A 27785-nucleotide genomic window follows, 5' to 3' on the forward strand; every position below is an offset into this window, starting at 1 on the left:
TTTTTTTGTTTTTTTTTTCACTAAATCTGAGTTTGCCTAGTCACCTTTTCATGTTCTTTTTTAATCTTTCTATTTTGACCTGTAGATTATTATATGTTTTTTTTTGGAGTTTTGTGCTTTATATATGTTAATTTGAATGGATAAAGTGATTACAAGATAGGCTTTGACTAACATGGAGGCCACATAATGCCATATACATAGGACATTAATTTGTTAATCTAATCAACTAGAGGAATTACTAACTATATAGTAGTTTATGGAAAATTAGGATGTGACCTCAACTTGAAATGTTTATAAAGTTCATAGACCTTACAAAAATTTAAGCACGATCCAAAGGTGTGTTATTTTACTGAAAGTGTTTTAGGCCAACATATGATTAAAATAACCGGTTTTCTTCATGTGTCCATTTCAGAGACTTGAATCACTCAATGATAAGTTTATTGCATCTTATGTGAAAGTATGTGATTAGCAACATATTAGTTTTAGTTTAAGTGATATTATACCATCATGAGATATCTTAATGTAGACCAAAAGATACCCACGTATGTATTGATAGTATGTTAGTGTATAGTAAAAAAGGTTTTGAGAAAACGCATCATTTACCTGACGTATGTATACTTTCATGAGCGTATGGATACACGCCTTGCATGAATTTCTCACTTTTAATCACATTTTTATTCAATTCACAGATGGTACCTTATTATTTCTTAGGATACCTTAATTATACACAATTTAGATGATTAGGATCACTACAACAATCTAATTGCTCCATTACCAAATCACATTGAAATTTCAACTATATGATCACATGCATCATTTCAGCTCCACAATAGTAACTTGGTCACATACAACTTTGTGATTTTATTTCATTGATTTGATCACACGCACCTTTTAATCCTAATTCATCATGTTGATCACATGCACCATTATGAATCAAGGGTGATTACCCCATCAACCAATCATAACATAAACCATTTTAATCATTACTTTGATAACTTACTCTTATGTGATTCTAGTTCATCCATTTGATAACATGCACCTTTGTGATTCTGGTTCATTACTTTGATCACACACCATTGTAATTCAATATTTGAAATTTACACCTCTTACCTCATTTGAGAATCTTTTTTAATACGCACAAGCTTATAATATCTTTTAGAGCATTCCCAACCCGTTTCATATCTCTATTTTTATAATTACACTAAAAATCATTAAATTTTTCTTTAACATGTTCAATCAAATAATATATTTTATACATTTATCATTACAGCTTACGGCTTTTTATTTCCTCTACTCACAACCAATTCAACAAATATTAAAAAATAAATTGGGGCAAACAAAGTTTTCCCAAATTTACAAAAGTTTCACTAACTTTTCTTTCTCAATTACTCACAACCACTCAAAATTCTATCATATAATTTGCAAAACCTTATAAAAAAATAGGAAATGGATTGAGAATACGTACCTTAAGAAACATAATCATATACAAATAATAGCACATAGCTCAATTCATTTATGTAAATACGTAAGATAGATTCACATTTAACTAACCACGTCTTAATGCTCTGATTAGCATCTCTAAACTATTGAAACTCGCTTATCCTCGATTGGGCTCTTGGATCCGAGTTTTCACCTCTTCATCCGTTACTTGATTTCTTTTTAGCCGCTTAGAGCTAAACTTGCAACAGGAATTAGACTGGGGTACTTTTGAATACACCCTAATGCTTCAAACATGACCCAATAGATATGAATGACCAAAAACCAATTATAGCCATTTAAACATGTCAAATTGTCTTTTTTAGAATTTTAGGTATAAAACACCTACCATCTTTACTAAAAACCACTATTTCCAACACTTTCACCAAGTTTTTTGATTAAATTTCGTTCAAACAATGACTTCGGTTAATTTTTTCAATAATATCAAATTATGTTTATTATTAACATCCCAAATTTGGGTCAAAATAAGTCAAAATCTTCAAGAACACACGTAGTTATTGAACTCTCCTATGTATTCAAGGTTAGTGGAAGCCAACTATTTGTAAACATCGAATGTGATGCTTCTAGACCCATAAACTTATTTTCAGATTAATGTTTCATATTCCATAAAATCTTATAATTTTTTTTTTCTCAATTCTAGATTTCTATCATTTGAGCTTAATGACTCAAAACAAGTTAAATCACTAAATGAAATGTTACTAATCTTCCCAATCTTAATTTCACTGAAATTTTCAAAGAAAATTGTTCATTATCAAAATCATATTAAAAGTTAAGTTATATATAGATAATACACCGACGACTCTTTTTATCTTAGACTTGATTGTATGATGGTTCTCTAGGGTTTTGATTGCACTCATTTTGTAGTCAAATCTTGTTTTTCTACCTCAATTTCTTCTTCCTAATCCACTCCACACACACATTCACATAGCTATCTTTTGAGATGATGGCTAGAACTATATATGGCTCCCGAAATACCATTAACAGAAGATATCCACATATTAATGAGGGTACATAATACAAACCCATATGTTGATAATTTGGTTTGGGATTACGGTGGTTTTTTGGTCTTTGGTTATGCATATACAAAAAAGATGATATAAGAATCATAGATCAAAAACAGGAGCCATGATTTTATAAAAGTTAAAATCCAAAAAGAGATAAAAATGAGAATTGTAAGAAAGATTTGTGACCACATAAAAAACCTTTTAAAAATATATTTATAAAAAATAATAAAAAATCATAACTCAAAATATAAATAAAAAATGAAAAAAATCATAAAACTAAAATGTTTCGCCATCATTCTTGTTCAAAAAAAAGTTAAAAAAAAATAAATAAAATTGCGAAAAGACGCAATGACGAAAATGAACAAAAGACACAATTATAATTAGTAAAAGACACAGTAGATCGCAAAATATAACACAATGTCGAACAAAATATAGCACAATGTTGAGTAATATAACACAATTTAAAGAAAAAAAGACATAATGTTAAAGATAAAAGACACAATCAATGACGAAATTAAACACAATACACAATGATAAACAAAAGACATGACTTTTTTCACTTACCATTGTGTGTGTTTTTATTTTATTTTTAAGAGAACGAGAAAGACGGTGAAAATGTTTTTGTATTTTTACTTTTTTTGTTTATTTATTAAATTTTGAGTTAAGATTTATTTATTTAATTTTTTGTAATTTTTTAAAGGTTTTTCTTATGTAACCACAAATCCTTCTCATCATTCTCATATTATTCCTTTTATGGAATAAGAATATTAATTTATAATATTATTATAATACAAAATGTTAAATGTGCCAACGTTTTAGTGGTCTTTAACAAAAGTTTCATAAAAGGTGATGGGTGAGGCAAATGCCTTTGAGGGGCACGTAATCATATATACCTATTACAAATGTTTTAACTTTGTTATATAAAGCTATGCTTTGTTGGAGTTGCGAAGACCGAAGAGGGTGTGGAGCTGCCACGTAAGCAAGGTGGGCGTGGAAAGAGCGTGGAGGGCGCACGTGTAAAGGGTATCGTGGGCGTGAGATCGACGATTGTTGTTTGTATTAATTTTTTTATTACCATCAATTCATTATCACATTTCACACTGCTACAACACACGCTGTTAAGCGTGAAATGTGAAACCATCCCATGAACATATGATATGATGCATATATAACAAACACTAGTGCACATACACACACATATATATATATTTATATAAAAATAAAATAATAGATTTCTATATGTACATTTATTTACTTATATATATTTATAAGAATGCAAGCTTCTCCACCAAAATATGAGTTCTCTCCATTCATGCGAACTCATCTCCCTTGAAGGTTGCTTTCTTGCCTTCTCTACGCAACTAGTCTCTCTCTGCCATTTCCATTATCATCATCCACCTTTTCTTTTTTTAGTATGTTTGATCTTATTTTCAGTGGAGATCATACAACACTAATTCATCATCATCATCATCATCATAATAAAAAAAAAATCATTTTCATTTAATCACCATCGTTTCAATATCCTCATAACTTATCTCCTTTGTATCCAATTCCACTGATTAAATCAATCCCATAACCTTCCAAACATCATGAAGAATTCCAATTCAGGATTCACCACCTCACAGGTTAACTTAACTTAATATAATACTCTGTTCATTCTTCCCGTTTGTTACCATACTTTAACTCGTATGAATTTAATCCAGGTGATGGAGGAGCTGAACGAGCTCCTATCCATGGCGATTCCAATCACTGCAGCCAACTGTCTGGTTTTCCTCAGAGCGGTTGTATCAGTTTTGTTTCTCGGCAGCCTGGAGTTAGCCGGTGGTTCGCTGTCGTTAGGGTTTACTAACATCACTGGCTACTCGGTCCTGGTGGGACTAGCCTCCGGGCTAGAGCCTGTGTGCAGTCAGGCGTACGGTAGTAAAGGGATTAACAAGTGGGAGTTACTGTCTGCTTCTCTGCTTCGTATGATATTTATATTACTCATAGCCATCATACCTATAAGCTTATTATGGCTAAACCTAGAGCCGATAATGTTATTTATGGGACAGGATGCAGCGATTACGTCAATGGCCGCGACGTGCTGTATTTATTCGTTACCCGATTTAGTAACAAACTGTTTGTTACAGCCGTTACGGGTTTACTTGCGGTCACAGGGCGTGATTAAACCCGTGATGTGGTGTAGCTTAATAGCGGTGGCGTTGAATTATGTGTTGGTGGTGGGGCTGGGGTTGCAGTGGCTTCGGTGGTTACGAATTTGAATATGATGGTGTTGATGGTGGCGTACGTGTGGGTGTATGGGAAGTGGAGGTGGACGGATGGGATTGGAATGGGGGCGTTGGTGAGATTGTCTGTGACGAGTTGTGTGGGGATATGTTTGGAGTGGTGGTGGTATGAGATCGTGACCGTTCTTGCTGGATATCTTGACAATCCACGGCTGGCGGTGGCGGGTACTGGGATGTTGATCCAGACTACTAGTCTGATGTACACGGTTCCCATGGCTCTGGCTGGGTGTGTGTCTGCCCGAGTAAGTTTCTTTGAGTTTTTTTTACTGGCTTGGGTTGTAGGGAAAATTTATTTACCAAAATAGGTTAAATGAAACTTATTTACCCAAATAAGTTTTTTATTAATTTTGTTATATGCCTCACAAGTCGTTCACTGCCAAACTCTGCCCCTACCAGAGTTGTCGCCGGCCATCACCATCAACCGCTCCATCGCGCTCGTCGGTTTTCCGGTAATATTATAAAATTTCATATTTCATTCAAACTATTTCAATTTGTTCACTTAAACAAGCAAGCTCCATTCAATTAAATGACTAAAAGGTAACAGTTTAAATTGATATTCAATTGCTTGTTCACTTGTGTTTAGCACCAAATTTAAAGATTCATCTTTGTTATTTGTCTCCTTCAACAGTCATTGATTGCACGTATATCTTCGAAAATGGCAAATCTCGTAATGCAATTAATCAAAATAACCAATTGAATTCCATCTGTGAACCAAATAACTGTCCGATTCCATATGTGAACCAAATAACTGTGCGATTCCATCTGTGAACCAAATTGTGATCGGCGCCGGCGTGTTAAGCTGCAAAACGAGGTCATAATGCCCTACTCCTCAAGCAATTCGACTCCTCAGATGGTGATCGAATAGAAGAAATTATGGCTCGAAGCAAAAATAGAAACTGGATATAAATATATTATGTTCGCTTCGAAACCGAGCAACCGGATCTAGGTCGCTAAGATCCATTCATCCCCCTTATGTATAGAAATAAAGTTTTGAATAATAAAACAAAAACTTAAAATCGGACAGGAAACCGTCGAGGGAGAAGGAGATAGAACTCCGATTATGGTGGACGGCGCGGCGGAGAATGGCCGGCGACCACTTTGGCATTGAAGGACTTGTGGGGCGTAACAAAATAAATAAAAAATAAATAAATAACCTATTTTGGTAAATAAGTTTCATTTAACCTATTTTGATAAATAAATTTTCTATACAACCCATTTTGATAAAAAACTCAAGTTTCTTTCATAAGAATCTTTATGTTCCATCAACATTATTATTCTCCACGAAATAATAATAATAATAATAATAATAATAATTATTATTATTATTATTATTATTGTTTTGTCTTTTGAGTTGCCACACGTATAATATCATATGCTTAAAATTCAACTAACGGACAATAATTTTATAACTATAAATATTTGGTTAACATATATATATTTTTAAAGCATTCCCAATTCATTTTCTATCCGTGTATAATTAAGGGGTGTTTGGGATTCCTTATTATTATCAATTTATAACTTATAAACTTTTTAAAAAGTTAATAAGGTGTTTGACAAACCATAAGGTCTTATGAATTTTAACTTATGATGAAGACAAAATAGAGGGATTTTGAAAAGTTATAAATATGTAACTTGTTAACTTAATAAGTTTGATTTACCTATTACACTCCTCACCCTTAAACCCCATTACACTTTTAAAAAAGAGTGTCCGTTTTGGTCATTCTGGTTTTCCCCAACACATAAGCTAATCCAAACATTCTTTTAAAAACTTTTTTTCAAAATTTTATAAGTTTATAAGTCCTTTTAATCAAAAGTCCTTTTTAACTTAAATGAGCAATCCCAAACACACACTAACTAAAAATAATTATATCTTTTTTTTTGTTTTTATTTAAATAATACTTAGTTATAACTTTATAATTATCATTTTTTTTCCTTCACACAAAACCAATTTCATAAAATATTATAAAAATAATACGGCATTAACAACGAAACTTCAAATTTAACTTTTTTTCATATATCATTTTCTCTTCTCTACCTCAACCACTCCTAACCGCATTCTATTATTTGCAAAACCGCCCATCACATGTTTCACATGTTTTTAGAGTATAGGCTAGGCTGTGAATGCTCTTTCTGGTCTAATGTTCTCTTTTTATTAGATGATAAATAACATAACCATTAGATCAATAATGTGAAATCTATATAGCTTATAATTGAATTCATATATTAGTATTTGGAATTAAAATTTCTTGATAATACTAGAGATTTCAAAATGGATAAGCCAGGCATCAAATTTTGACTGTGGATAATAAATTTCTTTTTGGTACTTCTCAAAATAGACCACGTCGAGTTATGTTTGGACGTTATGTTATGGGTGTATAATTGTACATTTAATCAGGCTTTTAAAAAAAAAATCTATTTTCAGAATTTATTAGTTTTAAAAAAATCATTCTAAAAATGTCTATATATTTTATTTTAATCTTAAGATGTAATATAGCACTAGAAAGTGAAATCTATGTTGCTTTTAATTGATGGTGATAAAGATTTATATAGAAGGGTATATCCTCTTTTTATAAAAAAATATATCGAATGATGACCATGGATATTGCGTTTCTATTTGGAGCTATTCTACCTAAAGAAAAAAAAAGTATTTTGTTTTTATAGAACTCAGGTGTAAACTATATTTTAATAAACTTTTGATTTTGCTTTTTCAAGGTTTGTTATTTTTAGTCATTCTAGGATTTTAAATCTTTATTAAAAATATATTACATTGTATTTATTTTTGGGTGCGTAATGTCACAACCGTATAGGTATTTTTACCAAATTATAATTAAATGAAACTCAAAATCTGATACATATGTATCGCATTTAAAACAAATTATTAATAACTTTTTATTTTCAATGGGTTTTATATATTTGTTCGTAACTTTTTAACGATAATCTTTAAGGTGGGAAATGAGCTTGGAGCCGGAAGACCAAACAAGGCAAAACTAGCCGCCGTCGTGGCCCTGGCGTGTGCTTTTGTAATCGGTTTTATTAATGTGATTTGGACCATAATCTTTAGGGACAAATGGAGTGCCCTATTCACGCTTGACCGCATGCTCCAATCACTCGTGTCATCGGTCATGCCCATCATGGGTCTATGCGAGCTCGGCAACTGCCCACAAACCACCGGTTGTGGGATCGTACATGGGATTGCTAGACCAGCAGTTGGTGCACGTATTAACCTCGGCTCTTTTTACTTTGTTGGCACCCCGGTGGCCGTGGGCTTAGCTTTCTTTTACAATGTAGGGTTTAGTGGTTTGTGGTTCGGGCTTTTGTCGGCTTAGTTTGCATGTGTGGTTTCAGTTTTGTATTCGGTTTTAGTAAAAACGGATTGGGAAGGTGAGGCTTTGAGGGCAGAAAAATTAACAAATTCGTCCACAAGTGTGTTGGAGATGGTAGCGGAGTAAAAACCCGATGCTAGTGATCAAGTAAAAGGGTTATTGATGATCGAGTGACAATTATATTAGCGGGAATGGAAGAAGAAAGAACGCGAGTGTGTCGTGTTTGTAATAAGCAAGTCGAATCCCCTATAAAATTTTGGTAACTTAACGTGGCGTTGAACCGGTATTTGTATACGTATTTTGTTTGGTATTTATGAATATATTTCTGGATCAACGCGCGGATGACATTATGGGACAAGATTCGACACCTGAATTGCATTTGTTTATGAGCAAATTGACACGAGCATTTATTCTTTTGTGGTGTTTTGATTTTACTTTTGAGAAAACAGTAACAGTGAATAAGGAACAAAAGAATTCCAAGTTTTAGTGAAATGAGAATATGATGCTTTTTAAGTTTTAACAACACAACACAAATACGAACTTTTCATTATTTTCCCAACTGATGAGAACTGGATTTTGGTTGTAATCAAGCCAATCAAGTCCCGAATCAACAGTATGAACATAAATGATAAAACAATCAATAGTTTGACTACAATGTAAACTATAACTCGGTTTATATAGACTAACTTAGAGTTGTTAGGCTATGACTCAAAACTGCTAGAAACTATAACTCTTAATCAATTTGCTTGGACCTCCACAAGTAATTGCTAATTAGTAGGATTTATTCACTTTGTCAACTTTGGTCCTCTCGTATTTACCGGCTAGTGAATATGATCTAGAATTACCAACTACCAAGTCAACTCATAAGGTCTTAAACGGCTCTAGCTTAAATGACAATACTTAATCTCGTGAGACTTTATCGAGTTATCGTTTTATGCTTTAACCTTTCATATATGATATCAGTGACGAAACTTGTACTTTTATTTTAAAAGAAAGAAATATTTGTGTTCAAGTCTAACATGTGACAAAAATATAGGATTTCATGTTAAGTTGTTAGGTTTTCTAGTATATATAGTACTATAGTAGGTTTCTTCTAATTGTAAAATAAAAAATAATCGAGTGGGTTAAAGGTGTTTTAGTGATTCAAATTGTCTTTATAAAACATATGTAAATTTGATTAGTGACACGTGTCTTGTAGGGGGTACGAACGAATATCTTAGCTATCTAACACGAATTCCTTTATAGAAGTTGAATTCCCATCCCATTATAAAGTTTTATTTCAAAAGTTTATTTGTTAGGAAATAAACGGCATCCGAATAAGATAAATTAATCCTCTCTATTGTCCTAAAAGAATCTTTCCTTTTCTTATTAAAAAATATGGAGTATTATAATATAGTTATTATTATTCTAATTCCAACATAATTATTGGGTAAATGATATAATGCGTTGTTCGATTATTATTATTTAAACCGGATTTAAAAGTCGTTGTAGTACGTGGAAAGGGTTGTGTTGTGTTTAACTAGTAAATGGAATGGAGTGACAAAGATTTGCTTTATTGGTACTTTCCACTTTTAATGTCCAAATACTAATATTACCTGCTTTTCCCTCCACTACTTCTTCAGTTTTTATTTTATTATTATTATTATTATTATTATTATTATTATTATATTTTTTTTCTTTCTACCTCACCGTTATATTTTAAAATTGTATTTTTGGGAGGAGTATTTCCGTAATAAGAGGGCATATTTTTCTATAATGTTATATAGCACTGGTAATTTAGCAGTTCATAGATCATATTTTTCTATCATGTTATATAGTACGGGTAATTTGGCAGTTCATAAGTAGTTGGTGGAAGGTTCCTTCAGTTTATACATTTGAGTTCCACGATCTCCTCACCACTCATTTTCATCTTGGGATTCTGGAAAATAAACGAAAGGCCATCCATTTAGTTATTCTTACAGCAAGTTGGTGCATTGGAAATGCAAGAAACATGACGATCTTTGATAACAAAAGGGTATCGATCGGTCAACCTCCTCAAAGAAGACATAAAAAGATATAGCTTCTTTTGGGTAAAAAATGGAGGAAGACTTGAGGAATTAGATCGGGAAAAATGGTATTCGTTTACATTTTGAGCATAGTTTTGTTTTAGGTGTGGTTGCTTTTGGTGTTTTGTTTTCTCTGGTCTAGCTTCTTGCTAGGCTAGCTTTGGAGTTTTAATAAATTTAGCTGTTAAAAAAAATGTATAGTGGGTTTTGTAGGGATCGGCAACCCTAGGCACATCATCAGAGTTCTCCCCAACTCTATTAGGCTATTTGTAATGAAGAGGCTATAATATAGGACGATTTTTAATATGTGGCCCCGGTCAGTAAGTAGAGAATTTTGTTTATGTAAGGCCCAGTTACCGGTAGCCCTACTTTGGTGTTGGATTTACTCATAAACATAGTTCTAAATAACAGAGTTAATTAAAAACATTCGCGGAACATAAAAATTTTCATAAAACATTTCATAACAATCCAAAACTTGTCTTAAACAACAACTTGTCTTTCAAAAACTAAGTAATTAAAACATAACACGTCCCGAGTCTTCCGATGCCAACCTCTTATTCAATGCCACGCGTCCCCTCAAGCGAGCTGCCTCACTACTCACCTGCGTGCATACTAAAAGTCAGCTACGCTGAGTGAGTTCTAGTTAATCACGTATCGTATAATACATACACTTACCTTCAATCATGCATCCGAAGATACATAATAATTACTTTACTAACTTACTTTCATTACATAATTTCATACATACATTCATACTTTATTACTTTCATATTATATAAATTACTGTCCATTCTATCTCAGATATTATTAGGGTCTGGTCCCTCTTTCCTTTATCTATCTCAGATATTATTTAGGGTCTGATCCCTTTCTTGTCTATCTCAGATATTATTAGGGTCTGGTCCCTTTTTACTTCTCTATCTCAGATATTATTAGGGTCTGGTCCCTCTTTCTTCATCTTCGTACATACTGTCTTCACATACCCATAACATACATACTTTCTTTAATCATTCATACGTATTCATATATTGTACATATATCTATCATACGCATTCATCTATCATAAACATACCTCCCTTGTTAGCACGTGCAATATCCGAAGATCGTTCACGTGCCGACAAGCTTTCGATCACATTTAAGATATACATACATAACATATAAACAATATAAGGCATACACTTACCAGTTAAGGTAAGTGTATTAACTATCACATCGAGTATGCACACAGCCCCGAAAACATAACAAGGAAATGGGGATAGAAACTCACCTGAATGCGGTTACGTTCTCCGTTTATGGTAATTCCTTTCTTCAGTTGTGCACGGCTGACTGTATAATAATTACACGTATCAATTAACTATTACTACTCGCATCGTATTTCTATCTTTATATAACCCACAGCGAACGGGGGTCCGGGGGCGACAGCCCCTAGCAGGGTCCAAGGGGCAGAGCCCCTGGCTGGGGTCGAGCTGCCAAGTCAGCTTGGAAAAATTTTATTTACATTAACTGTCTTAACACATTTTTCACTAGGATTTAATTCATTTCTCAGCGAACTTAACTTTTGGCGAACTTAATATTAAGCGGATTTATCATTAGCGAACTTGTATTCAAGCGAACTTATATACATGCGAAGTTAGCCACCAACGAACTTAGCATGTAGCGAAGTTGACTTGAACGAACTTATCACCAGGCGAAGTTACAGTTTGGCGAACTTAGTCCTGGCGACCTTGGTGTCCGGCGAAGTTAGTGTTCAGTGAAGATAGCGTCCGGCGAACTTGCTCAGCAGCGAACTTACTCAGCAAGTTCGCTGTAACGAGCTGCTGCTGTCGGGGACCGTTTTATCAATCAAAACATGTATTTCGAGCCCCTAATTTGATTTTCATGGTCCGGTCTCATTCCCACCCGTTTCCTAGACTAATTGTGGACCAAACTTGACCCAAACGAATCATAAAGTTTGATCCTTTTAAGCTAAACATTCCAACTAGGTTCAAGGGTTTGTTTAATCGATCCGTTTCCAGTTTCGGGTTCAATACACTTATTTTTATTATCAAGTTTACAACTTTATGCTTCGTTTATACCCGATCTATTCTCGTTCTAAGTTTCAAGGCTAAACGTTCATTAAAACGTAAACTTTAAAGGTCAAGAACATACCTTTTGTGCTCGTTCGATCTTGGTTAGCTTGTTTAGGAACTCTAGATCTTGTGTAAGACTCGAATAACAAAGATCTAATCACAACTAACGTTTACTCGCTCTCGGATCTTGCTCGTCTCTCTCTCGGCCGTCGGCCGTATATGGTGGTGTAGGATGTGTGTGTGTTTTTGAGTGTGTAGAGATTAGGATGATAAGAATGAGGATTTAGGGTTTTAGGATGGTTTAGGGGATATTTATGTCCCTTAAAGCCCATGGACCTAAGTCCCATTCCTTTTAATCCATCTTAATTAGTCCAAGTCCATGATCTTTATTAATACTAATTAATTATTTAGGCCCAATAACTAAACACGACTTTCTTTTATTAAATACGAGAAGTTTTGTCCATTTGCCTGCCGTTCAGTACATCGACGGACATCTTGTTGGAGTCAGAATTTTGTTGCATCATCGGAAAACGTTGACTCCCAAGGTCGTGTAAATTGGCAAGTTGGCGGTTCATTTCGGTGAATTCTTCTCTAACTTCCACACATGAAGCACTCGCCGACAACGACCCACTCTTTCCCGCCGACAACGACCCACTCTTTCCCCTTTTCACGACTTCTTCTACCGCTCGGTCGAGGCAACTCCACATTCTCTTGCTCGTTATCACCGACTTCGTCATCTTTTAAGTCGATGTTTTGAGCATCGGACCACGACGTTTCAGGATTAACCGGGAGGAAGTTTTAGACCTTTTTGCTCGTCGCCTACTTCCGGACACGGAACGGGGGTACAACGTTCCACTTAGCGTGATAACGGAGAATATTCTAACAATTCATATATATATATAGGGAGAGGTTATTCTAAAAAGAAGAAAGTGTCTAAAAAGTGTAGGAAGAAATCTGGAGCATTGGATCTTAGCAATCAACGGTTAAGATGGAAAGATTAGATAATTGAGGGTGTGTTTTATTTTAAAGGCATATAAAGATGTGTTAAATGGCATAATCGTCTAATGTGTTATATTATATATGGAAATAATTAATAAAGCTTTAATTATCATATTTTCATCCAAATTAAAAACTAATACAAAGAACATTAATGAACTATATCATGAACACCAATAATTAACACAGTAACATGAATACACTATATATGAACCTTGCTGAATTACCAGAAAAACACACTAGAACATCAAGAACACATAACATAAAACCTTGCTGAATTACAGTGTGTTATAAAACATAACACCAAATTTTAGTCCAAATTCTAAAAAAAACACCAAGAACAAAAACACACTATGATTATCATATTTTAATCTTTAATATAAAATTAAAACAAAGCACCAAGAAAATCATAATCTATTTTACAACGCGTTTTAAACACAACACCAAATTTTCATCGAAATTTAAAACACAACTTCAAGAACATCAAGAACAAAAACACACTATGTTGAACATGATGAACAAAAACACAATAAACATCAACTATAAACACTAAAAACACTACCACAATAAGGTTGAACACATCAATCCATTAAATCAATATTACAAAAAGCCTTTAACAAAAATAATCCGTCAAAGAAAAATTCAAGATCTATACACAATTTATGTTCACGCTAATCTTACTATAAACCCAAAATTGAAATCCCAGGTGGGGGCTTTACTCAATATTGATTCATCACCACCGCTAAAAACCCTGTCGCGGCACCGTCACCCTCATCGTCGCCGGACGCCGCCTTCTCGTCACCGCGATTCTCGACGATCCGGTCAACCAGTTCTTTACCCATATAAACATGGACATCATAATCCTTGGAGGAAGAACCCATCGAAAAATAAAACAATTCTAGCCTGAAATTGAGTTGTGGAGCCTTGGAATCCCTTTAATTGCTCAAAATAAAACAGAATTTAAGATATAGAGATAACATGTAGCTGTTGGTTTGATTAGGCCGTAGGTTTCTTTTTTTAATTTTTTTTAAGACAAATTGGGACACGGAAAAGAAAAAAATAAGTATTATAATAACTATTAATTCCAATTTCCAAAAATAATAAAAACTTATGGACAATCCTACCCATATGTGGTATGTTTGATCCAAGGGTCTTTATCATTTCCTACATTTCTTAGGAAAGATTGTCTTTTTATTTTAACCTTGTTCTCTATATATATAAAGGTGTAACATTTGTTAATTTTCAAACCCGAAAACCCTACCCATTTAAAATTTTTGGTTTTGTTTATAAATATATGTATATATATCTCAAGTTTCATTTCATGTATTTTATGCATTTCATGTGACACTTGTGAATTTCTATTATTTGTATTGTATTCGTTAAACCGACCCGTTTTATTATTCGATGTGATTAAGTTAATTATACATATACCCATATGTTACATATTTCGTATATATTAGTTTTTTTCCTAAAGTTATTTAATGATATTAATCATTACTAATATATATATATAAATCAAAATTATAACACTCATGATTTTTTATTATTCAAATATCACATAAATAACATAATTGATACATAACCAAAGTATATCCTTTTAGTTTAGTCATGGCACATTTATTTTCACATAAGGTTATTTTTTTTAAACGATGAAAAATATCTTCCTACATCATTTAAATTATAGTCAAACCTCTTCCCCAAAACACTCTTGTAAGGCCCCATTATCGGTAGCCCTACTTTTGTGTTGGATTTACTCATAAACGCAGTTCTAAATATCAGAGTTAATTAAAACATTCGCGGAACATTAAAACTTTCATAAAACATTTCGTAACAATCCAAAACTTGTCTTAAACAAACAACTTGTCTTTCAAAAACAAAGTAATTAAAACATATCACGTCTTGAGCCTTCTGATGCCAGTCTCTTATTCAACGCCACGTGTCCCCTCAAGCGAGCTGCCTCATCCTACTCACCTGCGTGCATACTAAAAGTCAGATACGCCGAGTGAGTTCTAGTTAATCATACATTACACAATACACACAAACTCATATTATTTCACTCCTACTTTCATACTTACATACTTTCTTACTTTCTTTTATACTAACTTGCTTTCATATCTTACGTTATAAAGAGCATTACGCGCTACATTCCTCGAGTATTATTAGGGCTCGGTACCCTCCTTCCTCGAGTATTATTAGGGCTCGGTACCCTCTTTCCTCGAATATTAGTAGGGTTCGGTTCCCTAGTTCTCGAATATTAATAGGGTTCGATTCCCTCTTCGTTACCATACAACCATACATCATACCTCGAGTATTATTAGGGCTCGGTACCCTTTTCGTAACCATACAACCATACAACCATCCTTTGCTTCTTTTATTAACTTTATCACGTTCATACACATAAGCATACATATCATACTTACCTTATACATAGCGTTACAACCTGACAGTACGTGCAATATCCGAAGATCGTTCACGTACCATCAAGCCATCATTCATACATATCACATCATTCACATAAGGCATACACTTATCTCTTAGGATAAGCGTATTAACAAACATATTGAGTATGCACACAGCCCCGAAAACATAACACATAAATGGGGCTAGAAACTCACCTGAATCCTGTTACGCTCTCCGTTAATCGTTATTCCCTTCTTGAGCTGTGCACGGCTAACTGTATAATATTTACATGTATCAATTAACTACTACTACTCATGTTGTATTTCTATCTTTATATAACCCACGACGAACGGGGGCCCGGGGGCAGCGCCCCTGGCAGCGGGGTCTAGGGGCGGCAGCCCCTAGCAGGGTCCAAGGGGCAGAGCCCCTGGCTGGGGTCGAGCTGCCAGGTCAGCTTGGAAAAATTTTATTTCCATTAACTGTCTTAACACATTTTCCATTAGGTTTTTAATTTATTTTCTAATTTGCTAACTCCAGCGAACTTATCATTAAGCGAACTTAACAATAAGCGAACTTAACATTAAGCGAACTTAAGCATAGGCGAAGTTAGTGATCGGCGAAGTTAACCCTAGGCGAACATATGCAAGGCGAAGTTATCATGGGCGAACTTATCACCAGGCGAAGTTATCAGTTAGGCGAACTTGACCTTAGGCGAAGTTATCAGTTAGGCGAACTTGCTTGCAAGCGAACTTGCTTGCAGGCGAAGTTCGCTTGTAGGCGAAGTTGTCAGCAGCTGCCGCTGTTCATCTTTAATCCCCAAAATCATCATCGTTTTACCGAGAAATCCATGGTTATGGTATTTGACTAACCCGCGATCATTCCTATGGTCGTTTTTGGATATGGTTTGACCCGAAAACACGTAAAGTTTGGACCTTTAAGTTCAAAAACGCTCAATACTAGTGTTAAGGGTTCATTAACCGAGCCGTTTCCATTTTCGGGTTCATTACACTCGTATTTATCATCAAGTTTACAACTTTATGTTTCGTTTATGCCCGATCTACTCTCGTTCTAAGTTTCAATGCTAAACGCTAATAAAACGTAAACTTTAAAGGGTCAAGAACATACCTTTAGTGCTCGTTTGGATCTCGTTGAACTTGTTTACGCAATCTAGATCTCGTGTAATAAAGATCTAATACCAACTAACGTTTAATCTCTCTCGGATCTTGCTCGTTTCTCTCTGTAAGGCCCCGAACCCGGTAGCCCTACTTTAGCGTCGGATTTACTCATAAACACAGTCCTTCAAATCAGAGTTTATTAAAACTTTTCGCGGAATATAAAACATCAATCATTTGTTACAAAACATTAAATCTTTTCTTTGATACCATTACACAAAACTTTATATTCAAAACATCTTTACTTCTTTCTTCAGATGCCAGCCGTTCAATCCATGCCATGCGTCATCCTCTTGCTAGCTCTGTAATCAGCTCACCTGCGTGCATACTAAAAGTCAGCTACGCTGAGTGAGTTCTAGTTAATCAGGTATCATACAATTTATTCCCATATATTACTTCCCGTATCCGAAGACACATATTACTACCTTAACCTTGTATAAATATCCATAGGAGGATCGTCACGTAATATTTATTAAAAGAACCATTACCATTACCCTACCATATATAATTTCCATAGGAGGAACACTATACTATCCATAGAAGGAACACTTTACTATCCATAAAAGGAACACTATACCTTCCATAAAAGGAACACTATACCTTCCATAAAAGGAACACTATACTTTCCATAAAAGAAACAATATACTTTATTATTTAATATCCATGTAAGGAGCTAGTTACTTCCCTTGACGATACGTGCAATATCCGAAGATCGTTCACGTACCGTCAAGCAATCAATCGTATCGATCACATATACCATACACGGCATACACATAAAATTATATCCTTTCGTTCATACTTTCTTACTTTCTTTTATATTATCTTACTTTCATATCTTACGTTATAAAGAGCATTACGCCCTACATTCCTCGAGTATTACTAGGGCTCGGAACCCTCTTCGTAACCATACAACCATACGTTATCATTTCTTTCTTCTATTATCTCTATCATGTTCATACACATAAACATACATAACATACTTACCTTATTCTTAGCGCTGCAACCTGACAGTACGTGCAATATCCGAAGATCGTTCACGTACCGTCAAGCAATCATTCATATATTTCACATTATCCATATAAGGCATACACTTATCTCTTAGGATAAGTGTATTAACAAACATATTGAGTATGCACACAGCCCCGAAAACGTAACACATAAATGGGGCTAGAACTCACCTGAATTCTGCTTCTTTTTCTGATAGCTGTAAATCCCTTCTCTAACTGAGCTCGGCTGACTGTACAAGTTACACGTATCAATACTCGCCTGATCTAATCTGGTGGCCTAGTAGTGGCTTACTTAACTTATCGCTTTTTAATTTATTTTCTAATCAAACTTAGCTCTAGGCGAAGTTAACCTTAGGCGAACTTAGCTGTAGGCGAAGTTACCAGCTAGGCGAACTTAGCTTTACAGCGAAGTTGCCATCAGGCGAACTTGGCTTCAGGCGAAGTTGTCATCAGGCGAACTTGGCCTCAGGCGAAGTTACCAGTTAGGCGAACTTAACTTTACAGCGAAGTTGCCATTAGGCGAACTTAGCTTGCAGGCGAAGTTCATCAGGCGAACTTAGCTTGCAGGCGAAGTTCATCGCGTTGAAGGCGAAGTTGCCCAGATGCAGGCGAAGTTACCCAGACAGCCGCTGTTCGGTTTCTTTCCAGCATTTTGAGCGTTTTTAACACCCTTGCTATGGTTCAATATCACCCACTACGCTTCCCGACCATTTTCGGTCGCTTATACACTAAAAAGCTTGGATCTTTAAACTTCAAAGATCAAGAATCATACCTTTTTGGGCTTGTTTGGATCTCGTTTACTTGCTTATCACCACTAATCGCTCTCTCTCTCACTCGGGTCTGCCGGATCTGCCCGGATCTGCCTTCGGTCCGGCGGCGGTATGTGTGTGGTGTGTGTGTGTTAGGGAGTTTGGTGAAAATGAAGATATTTTGGGATTTTGGGGGTATTTATATCCCTGAAATCCCATTCTCATTTAACCCATCTCAATTAATCCAAATCCATAACCAACGTCCATTACCCGACACTAGCCCGACCCATACCAACTCCTATTCTTCTATTTATTTCCTGATAACCCGAGTAATTTTTCCCTCTATTATTAAGTAATATAATTAATATTACTTGAAATTTCGGGATGTTACACTCTCTCTCGGCCGCCGGCCGTATATGGTGGTGTGTGGTATGTGTGTTTTGGATGTATAGAGAATAAGATGGAAATGAATGATGGTTTAGGGTTTAAGGGTGATTTAAGGAGGTATTTATACCCCTTAAGGCTCATGGACCTAAGACCCATTACCCTTAACCCATTCTAATTAAATCCAAGTCCATTATTTTCCATATTAGACGTTAGTTAATATTATTAACGCATGACAATTTAACGCAACTTTCTTTATTTATATTAGAATATTTTAGGATGTTACAACTCTCCTAATCAATTTTATCATTAAAATATTCTTAAGAGTAACCTCCTAATTTTATTATAAATAAGAACCTACTCCTACCCCTTTTATTCTTTACACCACTCTTTGAAAAGTTCAAGAGAATTATTTATTTATTTTTCCATTTTGAAGGTAGGATTTTTATTATTCAAGTTTTCTTCATCTTATTTCTATTTATTTTAGTTCTTGTTCATATTAGTTAATCAAATGATCACATGAAAATAACACAATCATGTCTCGGAATCCACATAACCTATACACGATGGTGTATAGGGTGGATGAGACAAAGAACACAAGGAAATGATCGATTACACGAAGGTCACACTTGAAATGTTTTTACATCTTTATTTTTATGTTTTGAATCGTTATTTTTTTATTCAAATGACCCAAGAATTTTTGATAGTATATTCTCATAAATGTTATATAATCATATCCAAAAAATTCCATAATTTTATTTCATCAAAATCCTTTTCGAAATCGTTAAACATTGCTTCTAGCAATATTTCAGTTTTGACATTAGATATAGCCGTCAAAGAAAGAGGCATATCTTGTCCATAACAAACTAGAAAAATGCAATACAAGATTTTATGATACACTTCATTGAAATACGGGTCTAAAAACTATTTTTACGCATTTTAATTCATTCGTCTGAATTCGCAATCAATATTTTATAAACAGTGCGTCGATTCGTACCCTCTGATTTACATGGCTGCTTTGGCCTATTTAGGTTACTAATTTGAAATACTTGTCTAAATGAAAGTTGTTCAAAACATTCTAATTTAGTAGACTGGAAAGTCTTGATTTATAATAAAATTGGTTGATATTTTAAAAAACGTTAAACAGAACAGAACAACTACGTGTCCAAAAACTGATTTTGTGTTTCATCTTCCTTTTTGACCTTTTCCTTGTTTTTTTATCTTATTATTTATTCATTTGATATAGTATTCTTTAAAATTTACAATCCCGTTAGTTAGTCTTTAATTATTATATATTGTTTATTTATTGTTCGTGAGGTTCGATCGTTCACTTTCTTTAACGTGCTTTCGCTTGTCATTTCAAGTTTAGCTTTAATCTCAAAGGATAGTTTCTCACACCCCATTTTTAACGTTTTTACACATTTTGGGGGTAACATATATATCCTATCAAATCAATTGTTTACTTATTCATTTACAAAACTACAATTCGCTATACGGACTTGTGTGTTTACTTGTTACTTGCTCAAAATTACTTGCACATGGTTTTCTTCAAGAAAGTACGATCATATGCCCCCCTTTGCACTAAGGACCTTGTTGTTATGAGTGGAAAATGGCCTCAGTATATGAGTACGTTGATTGTTACCATCGAGAAAGGACCTTATTTGCTTTTCACAAGTTTTCAAGGAATTGTATGGTTTTTGTGTATTATATCAAACTGTGTGAACTCACCAACTATTAAGTTAGTTGACATTATTTTATATATATGTTACAGGTACAATTATTAGATGACGAAACAGAGAAGACACTAAAACTTATGTTATATTAATAAATGGACAATTTGTTAATTGTTCTTGTATTTTCCTTGTATTTCTTGTTACAAACTTTTTTACTTGATGTTTAAATTAATTAATGATTATATTGTCACTTAATAGTGTCACATGTGTTTTGAGCAATATGTACGTCACACTATTTACATCAGACCATTTTCCCGTTATAGAATCGGGCGTTCAGTATTCGTTCTCTTTGCCCATTTTCTTGGAAAAAGGTTCCCGAACTTTGCCTCAAAAACCTCCTAATGATTGATAGTTGGATAAAAAAAAATAGAAAACATATTAGTAACCTTTAATATTTTGAACATATATAAAAAAAAGTTAAAAAAAACACTTACAACACTTGGGATCTTCCGAACCGCGCACGCACGCCCGTGAAAGGGTCAAATACTCCTTGGGGGTCCATAGTTGAGTTGCTTTTTTAACATGAGACTCAGTCGCGTCTTTCTTTTTGTGTGACTGTCCTCGCCCGGCTTTTCTTGAACCGACTTTTTTAGATTTGCTCGAACTGGGTTGTATCTCCGGCTCGTCTTGAAGCACCGGATCGAGTTGCATCTCCGGCACCATCTCCTCTAGTGTTGGTGAGAATTCCCGATGAGTCGGTGGGTTAAAACCAACGGGTGGTAGGTTGGTGGGCATCCCCAAAAATTGCTTGTATGACAACATGTTAGGGTCGAAATTCATACCGACCATGAATGCTTTTCCCGAATGGGAATGAAATGAGCTGATTTGGTTAATCGATCGACGATTACCTAAATGCTATCATGTTGCCTCTTGGTGGTTGGAAGTTTTGTGACTAAGTCCATCGTAATGTTCTCCTACTTCCAGACTGGAATAAAAGGTTGCACGAGCAAACCAACAGGTTTTTGGTGCTCGGCTTTTACCTTAGCACATGTTAAACATTTTCCGACATAGATAGCGATATTTTTCCTTGCCGGGCCACCAGAAAGTAGTGCGAAGGTCGAAATACATTATATCCGCACTGAGGAGGATAGAATATCTTGACTTGTGAGTTTCGTCCATTATAAACGTGTGAAGGCTGTCATGATCTGGGACCTAAAGGCAGTTGAGAAAGTAGAGCAAACCATCACGCTTGATTTCGAGTTGGAGTTCAGCACCACACGACATATCTTTGTACAAATTGCTTTAAGTGACGGAGATGCGTTGGGCCTCAAAGATACGTAGCTAAAGATCGGTTTGGATAACAACACTTAGAAGAAGAATGCTTTTGACATGGGTTTTGCGACTAAGGGAATCAGCTACTACGTTTGCTTTACCAGGATGGTAACGTATTTCGCAATCATAGTCACTAAGATGTTCGGCCCATCGTCGTTGCCTCATGTTCAAATCTTTTTGGTCAAAAATATGTTGGAGACTCTTGTGGCCGGTGAATACCACACATTTCGTTCCATAAAAATAGTATCTCAAATTTTTCAACGCGAATACAACAGCACCGAGCTCAAGGTCGTGTGTCGTATAATTCTTTTCATGAACCTTAAGTTGTCGTGACGCATAGGCGACCTTGACTCGTTGCATGGGAATGCACCCGAGACCTTGATTAGAGGCATCACAGTAGACAAGAAAATCATCGTTTCCTTCAGGAAGGGCTAGGATAGGAGCACCGTAAAGTATATGCTTCAAGGTTTGAAAATCTTCATCTTGCTTAGCTCCCCACTCATAAGGTTTACCCTTATGAGTTAAGACGATGAGAGGTAAAGTGATCTTGGAAAAGTTCAAAATGAAACGACAGTAATAACCAGCGAGACCAAGAAAGGATCGAACTTCCGTATGTGAATTCGGGGTCTTCCAATTTTTAACGGCTTCGATTTTAATGGGATCACATGAATGCCTTTTTCGTTAATAATATGGACAAGGAATTGGACTTCGTTTAACCAAAACTCACATTTGGAAAACTTGGCAAAAAGTTGTTCTTTCTTCACCAACAAGTGGATATCATGCAAATGTTTTTCATGCTCAACTTTAGATTTCGAGTAAATGAGAATGTCGTCGTTAAATACGATCACGAACTTGTCAAGATAAGGCTTGCATACGCGGTTCATGAGGTCCATAAACACCGCAGGTGCATTAATCAAGCCGAAAGGTATAACCATAATTTCCTAATGACCGTAACGAGTTCGAAAAGCGGTTTTGGGTATATCATCCTTATGAACGCGCAATTGGTGATAACCCGAACGAAGTTCGGTTTTTGAAAAGCAAGATGCGCCTTGAAGTTGATCGAAAAGGTCGTCAATTCTAGGCAAAGGGTAACGGTTCTTAATCATGAGTTTATAGAGTTCATGATAATCGATACACAATCGAAAGAAACCATCCTTTTTTTAACGAAAAGAACAGGTGAGCCCCAAGGTGACGAACTTGGGCAAATGAAACCTTTGCTAGAGAGTTCTTGGAGTTGACTCGCTAGTTCTTGCATCTCCGAAGGTGCTAGAAGATAAGGAGTTTTGGCAACGGGATTCGCACCAGGCACAAGATCAATACGGAACTCCCCTTCGCGAGTAGGAGGTAAACCAGAAACGTCATCAGGGAAAACTTCGGGAAAATCATGAACCACCGGAATGTCTTTTATTGTCTTCTTTTGTTGTTTCTTTTCCACGACGTTGGCAAGGAAAGCCACATACTTTTTACATAAGTAATTTTGGGCTTGAGTACACAACATAAGCTTGAGCCCCTTGGAAGGCTTTTCGCCGAAAATACGCAAAATCTGATCGCCATCTAGCGGAATTCGAATATACTTCTCAAAGCACACGATTTTGGCATAGTGTTAAGCTTAGCAATCCATGCCTATTATGATATCAAAACTTCCGAGTTGCATAGGAACGAGATCGATAGAAAAATCATAGTCATTGAGATTTAAAGTACAACCACAAATAACCGAGTTAATCAAGATAGTTTTACCATTCGCGACACCGTAAAGGAACTTTAGAATTTAGAACGAGACGACAAAATCATAGGCTCAAAATTGAAAGATACAAAACTCATATCGGCACCGGTATCGAATAAAGTGGATATATAAACGTTATTAACCAAGAACGTATCGTTCACCACATCATTGTTATGCCGGGATTGATTTGCATTGATCATGAATGTCCTCCTGCGAGCATTGGGGACAACTGGTGTAGCTTGAGAAGTCGATGCTTGATTAGCTTAAACCGGTTGAACAACTTGGTTTGCCATAAGTTGCGGAAATGGTTGAAAGAACTGAACTTGATATGCTTGAGCAGGGTACACAGGCGGAGCGGCCATTTGGACTTGATATGCGAGTCGGGGACACGCGTTGCGGAAATGACTAGGATCTCCACAATTGAAACACGCTCGAGGGGTGGGGTAAGCTTGAGCAATGGGTTGAGCTTGAATTAAAACACGGTTTTGGTTGAAAGTGTGGGGAGTGCGGGGTGGTTTGGTGAGGGTTGGTTGGGTACACGTGGATTCAAAACATGCACCTAGCAGGTGTTCGTAACGGCCACAATGGGTGCATTGTCCGCAAGGAATGCCGAGTTGGTGGTGTCGTTGGCAAATTTGGCAAAACGGGTGTGGTCTGTTGTAACGTTTCTTTAGGGGTGGAGTTGAAGGTTTTGGGTTTGTTGGTATTGAGGTTAAGGTGGGTTTTGTTGGGTTAAGGCATAGTTTTGCTTTCGTTTCTTGGAGTGGTTGTTGTTGTTGCGGTTTGGTTTGGGTATGGCTTAGGCCTTGACCTCTTTGGAAGGTTCGGCCTCGGTTTTCTCAATAGTCTTCTTGCTGCCTTTGAGGGTTCCCACCTTAACGTGGTTATCAGACAAGGATGCAGGAAGGACAACAGCCTCGCGAAGATTTTTGGGGGTGCTTTGGACCGAGTCTTGGATTTGCCTTGACAAACCCCCAACATACTTGATAATCCTACGAGAAAGAGGGGTGACAAGATGTGGCACCAAAACGCTAAGCTTGTTGAAGCGAGCGGTGTAAGTAGCCTTATCACCACCCTCTTGCTTAAGATTCCAAAATTCCACCTCAAGGTTCATGAGTTCATTGGGTGGACAAAACTCTTCGGTCATGATTTCCTTAAGTTCTTCCCATGGCAAAGCAATGGCTACATGTTAGTGCACGGTTTTGCGTCTTGAGTCTTTGTAATTATCGTTAACGTTTTTGTGTATTATTTAATGTAATAATTAGTTTAGTTATTATCTAGTTCGTTATGTATAAGGTCTAGTTCGCTAGGGGATGTTAGCGAACTAAGACTTAAGTTTATTCCCTCCTGATTCGTTAGGGGATGTTAACGAATCAGGGGTGTTTCGTTATTTAAGTATATATAACGAAGCGAACTCTAGTACGTTAGGGAATGTTAACGAACTAGGTTCGTCTTCTATATATAGTGAACACTGTTCACGCATAATTTAAGTTTTGAGAGTTTAATTATCGAAATCCTGTCCAATCGCTCTCTCGATCTTCAACCTATTATTATACAAACAATTGATATACATATACTGATAATATATAAACACATACAACACTTAATCTAAGGTAATTATGAGCTAGATCTATATAAACGTATTAATCGATTATCCACAGATCTGAGATCTGTTCTTGTTATAGTTATTAGATTGATACGAATTAGTACGGGTTCCAACAAGTGGTATCAGAGCTGTTGGTGCTCAATTACACTTGGTTTGGTGTTTAATTAGGTTTCGATAGTGTTGGTTTTCAGTTTAAGTGAATTGGACTAAGTTTATGTTGAATTGATTGAATTATGGACGAATTGGAGTGAATTCGTGTTGGTTAAGGTATTAGTACGGTTTTGTGAGTTGGAATTGAGGTTTGATTTGGTTTGTGTGGATTGGTATTGGTTTTTGGTTTAAGTCCGAAACAGAGTTTATATTGTGATAAAATTGGTTCGGTAATCGGAGTCGTTTGGTATCTAGGATTAGTGTGTTAGATTCGCGTTGATGTTACGAGTATTTTGATCGGTCATTTGTGTGATTTGGTTAAGAATTGAAGTTGTATTACAAATTTACGTATTCTGGGTTTTTGGGTTTATTGTTCATCAAATCCAGATTTCTGGAAATTTTCTTTGAAGATTTGAAGATGAATATGATTCGCTATCATCTTCATGGTGATTCGTTTCACTCGTTATCTATATTAGTTGATTCGTCATAAATTTCAAGTGATTCGTTAGTCAGTTCGTGTTAGTTGTTAATTCGTGTCACTTGATTCGTTAATTGGACAAACAGATTCGTGTGACAATTGTTCACCTTGGGATTTGTGTCATAACAACCTTTGCCACGTGGCATAGGTGTCAGACTTTGTTACAAACGGTTGTAACAACCTGATTCATTATAGTTGATTCGCTATCAACTGTAGCTGATTCGTTATCTCATTTCGATAAAGTTTTCCTTGGTGATTCGTTACTGATTATCATTTAATTCGCTAAGCTGATTCTTTGTAATTCGCTTAGTCAATTCGTTAGTTTGAATTTCTGATTCGTTAACCTTTTGATTCGTTGATTGATTCGTTAAATAAAATTGCGATTCGTTGACTGATAAATCTTAACTTCGTTAAGATTTGATTCGTTATTTTCCTGTTCACAGTTCGCTACAACTGTTCACAATTCTTTAATCTTATTCGTTGTTTGATTAGTTAGACCCTTAAATTTTCAAACTTGTCAAAGATGGCCGGTATGTATGCATTGGCGTCTCAAAATATGTTGATGCATCAAATGTTGCAACTTGATACCGAGATAGGTTCACATTCGAAATTTCCAAGATTGATGAAGTTCAGTGACTTTGCCAAGTGGGAACCTCAGTTTCGTGCTCATTTAGGATTAGTTCATCCTGATTGTTCATACTGCTTAGATGAAGTTTATACTGTTCCTATGATTGGAGATGAGACTATTGGTTATACACCAAAGGCTATTTTACAATACTCAGTTGAAGAAAAGAAAGCATTAGAGATAGAAACAAAAGCTTATTCTACTCTAACCATGGCTTTGCCTGAGAATATTTTTCATCAAGTAGGTAGCATAAAAATATGTGCTTCTTTGTTTCAACACATTCGAATGAGAAGTATGGGTAACACAGCTGAAAGCAAGAAGGTGATGCTTAAGTTTCAATTCAGAAACTTTAATTTACTCTAAGGTGAGACAGTTGAAGAAATGACAACTAGATTCAATCACTTAATTGCTGAAATGGACAAAATGAGATTAGAAGTCTCTGAGAGGGATAAAATTGACACTATTAAGAGTGTACTCCCAAGTTCTTATTCCATATTCTTAATGGTTTTTAAGGAGAATAATTATTTCTTGAATGAAGATTTGACTGCTATTGAATTCTTACAAAAGATTGAAGCTAGGGAATATGATCTTAAGTGCCAGAAATCTTCTAAGGAAAGTCAAGATCCTTCTTTCTATGGTGGTAGTATGCCTCTAAGTTCAACTATTTCTCCACTAACTGATTTCCTTACTCAAGCTGCAAGTGAGAATGCTACTACAATGTATAGTGATCCACGAGCCTGTTTCTACACAACTAGAAATACTGGATCTTCTGGTATCTCTGGTTCATCTGGAGGATCGGGAACTTCATCATCTACAAGTCAATTCTCATCTCAAACTAATGTAAAGATAAAGGAAGCTGAACAAAACTTTGCATTTTTGTCTGCCTTTATGTCTTCTTACGAGAATTTGGTGAGTAGCAAGATTGCAACAAGTGATTTAACCGATGAAGACTATGATAAAATTGATCCCGATGATCTTGAACTCATGGATTAAAGTGGAACATGGCAATGATTGTTCGTAAGGTAAAAAGATTTATGCAAAGGACCGGAAAAGATCTTCCTACTCTGAATAAGAAGTAGGGTTTTGACAAGTTGAAGGTAAAATGTTATAATTGTCAAGAATTCGGACACTTTGCGAAAGAATGTGACAAGCCAAAGAAGGAGTATACTGGTCCTCGTGGTCAAAATCAAAACTCTTCTACACCACGAGTCAATGATACTGAAAAGAAACTGTCTACTTCTGGGTCACATGCAGTGTTAGCTGATGGAGG

The 27785-nt window shown here is 35.5% G+C and overlaps 1 pseudogene across 1 annotated transcript; it reads left to right on the top strand.

Annotated features, from left to right (window-relative positions):
- Nucleotides 1-4079: 4079 nt before the first annotated feature.
- LOC143553517 (protein DETOXIFICATION 54-like) lies at nucleotides 4080-9010 on the top strand (annotated as a pseudogene). The gene is made up of 3 exons (XR_013138841.1): nucleotides 4080-4126; nucleotides 4205-5028; nucleotides 7732-9010. The product of XR_013138841.1 is annotated as a protein DETOXIFICATION 54-like (transcript).
- The last annotated feature ends 18775 nt before the right edge of the window (nucleotides 9011-27785 follow it).

Source organism: Bidens hawaiensis, unplaced genomic scaffold, assembly GCF_021521415.1.
Source record: "Bidens hawaiensis isolate Kalapana, Puna unplaced genomic scaffold, B.hawaiensis_p1.1 tig00017259_1, whole genome shotgun sequence".
In the NCBI taxonomy this organism is placed as follows: Eukaryota; Viridiplantae; Streptophyta; class Magnoliopsida; order Asterales; family Asteraceae; genus Bidens; species Bidens hawaiensis.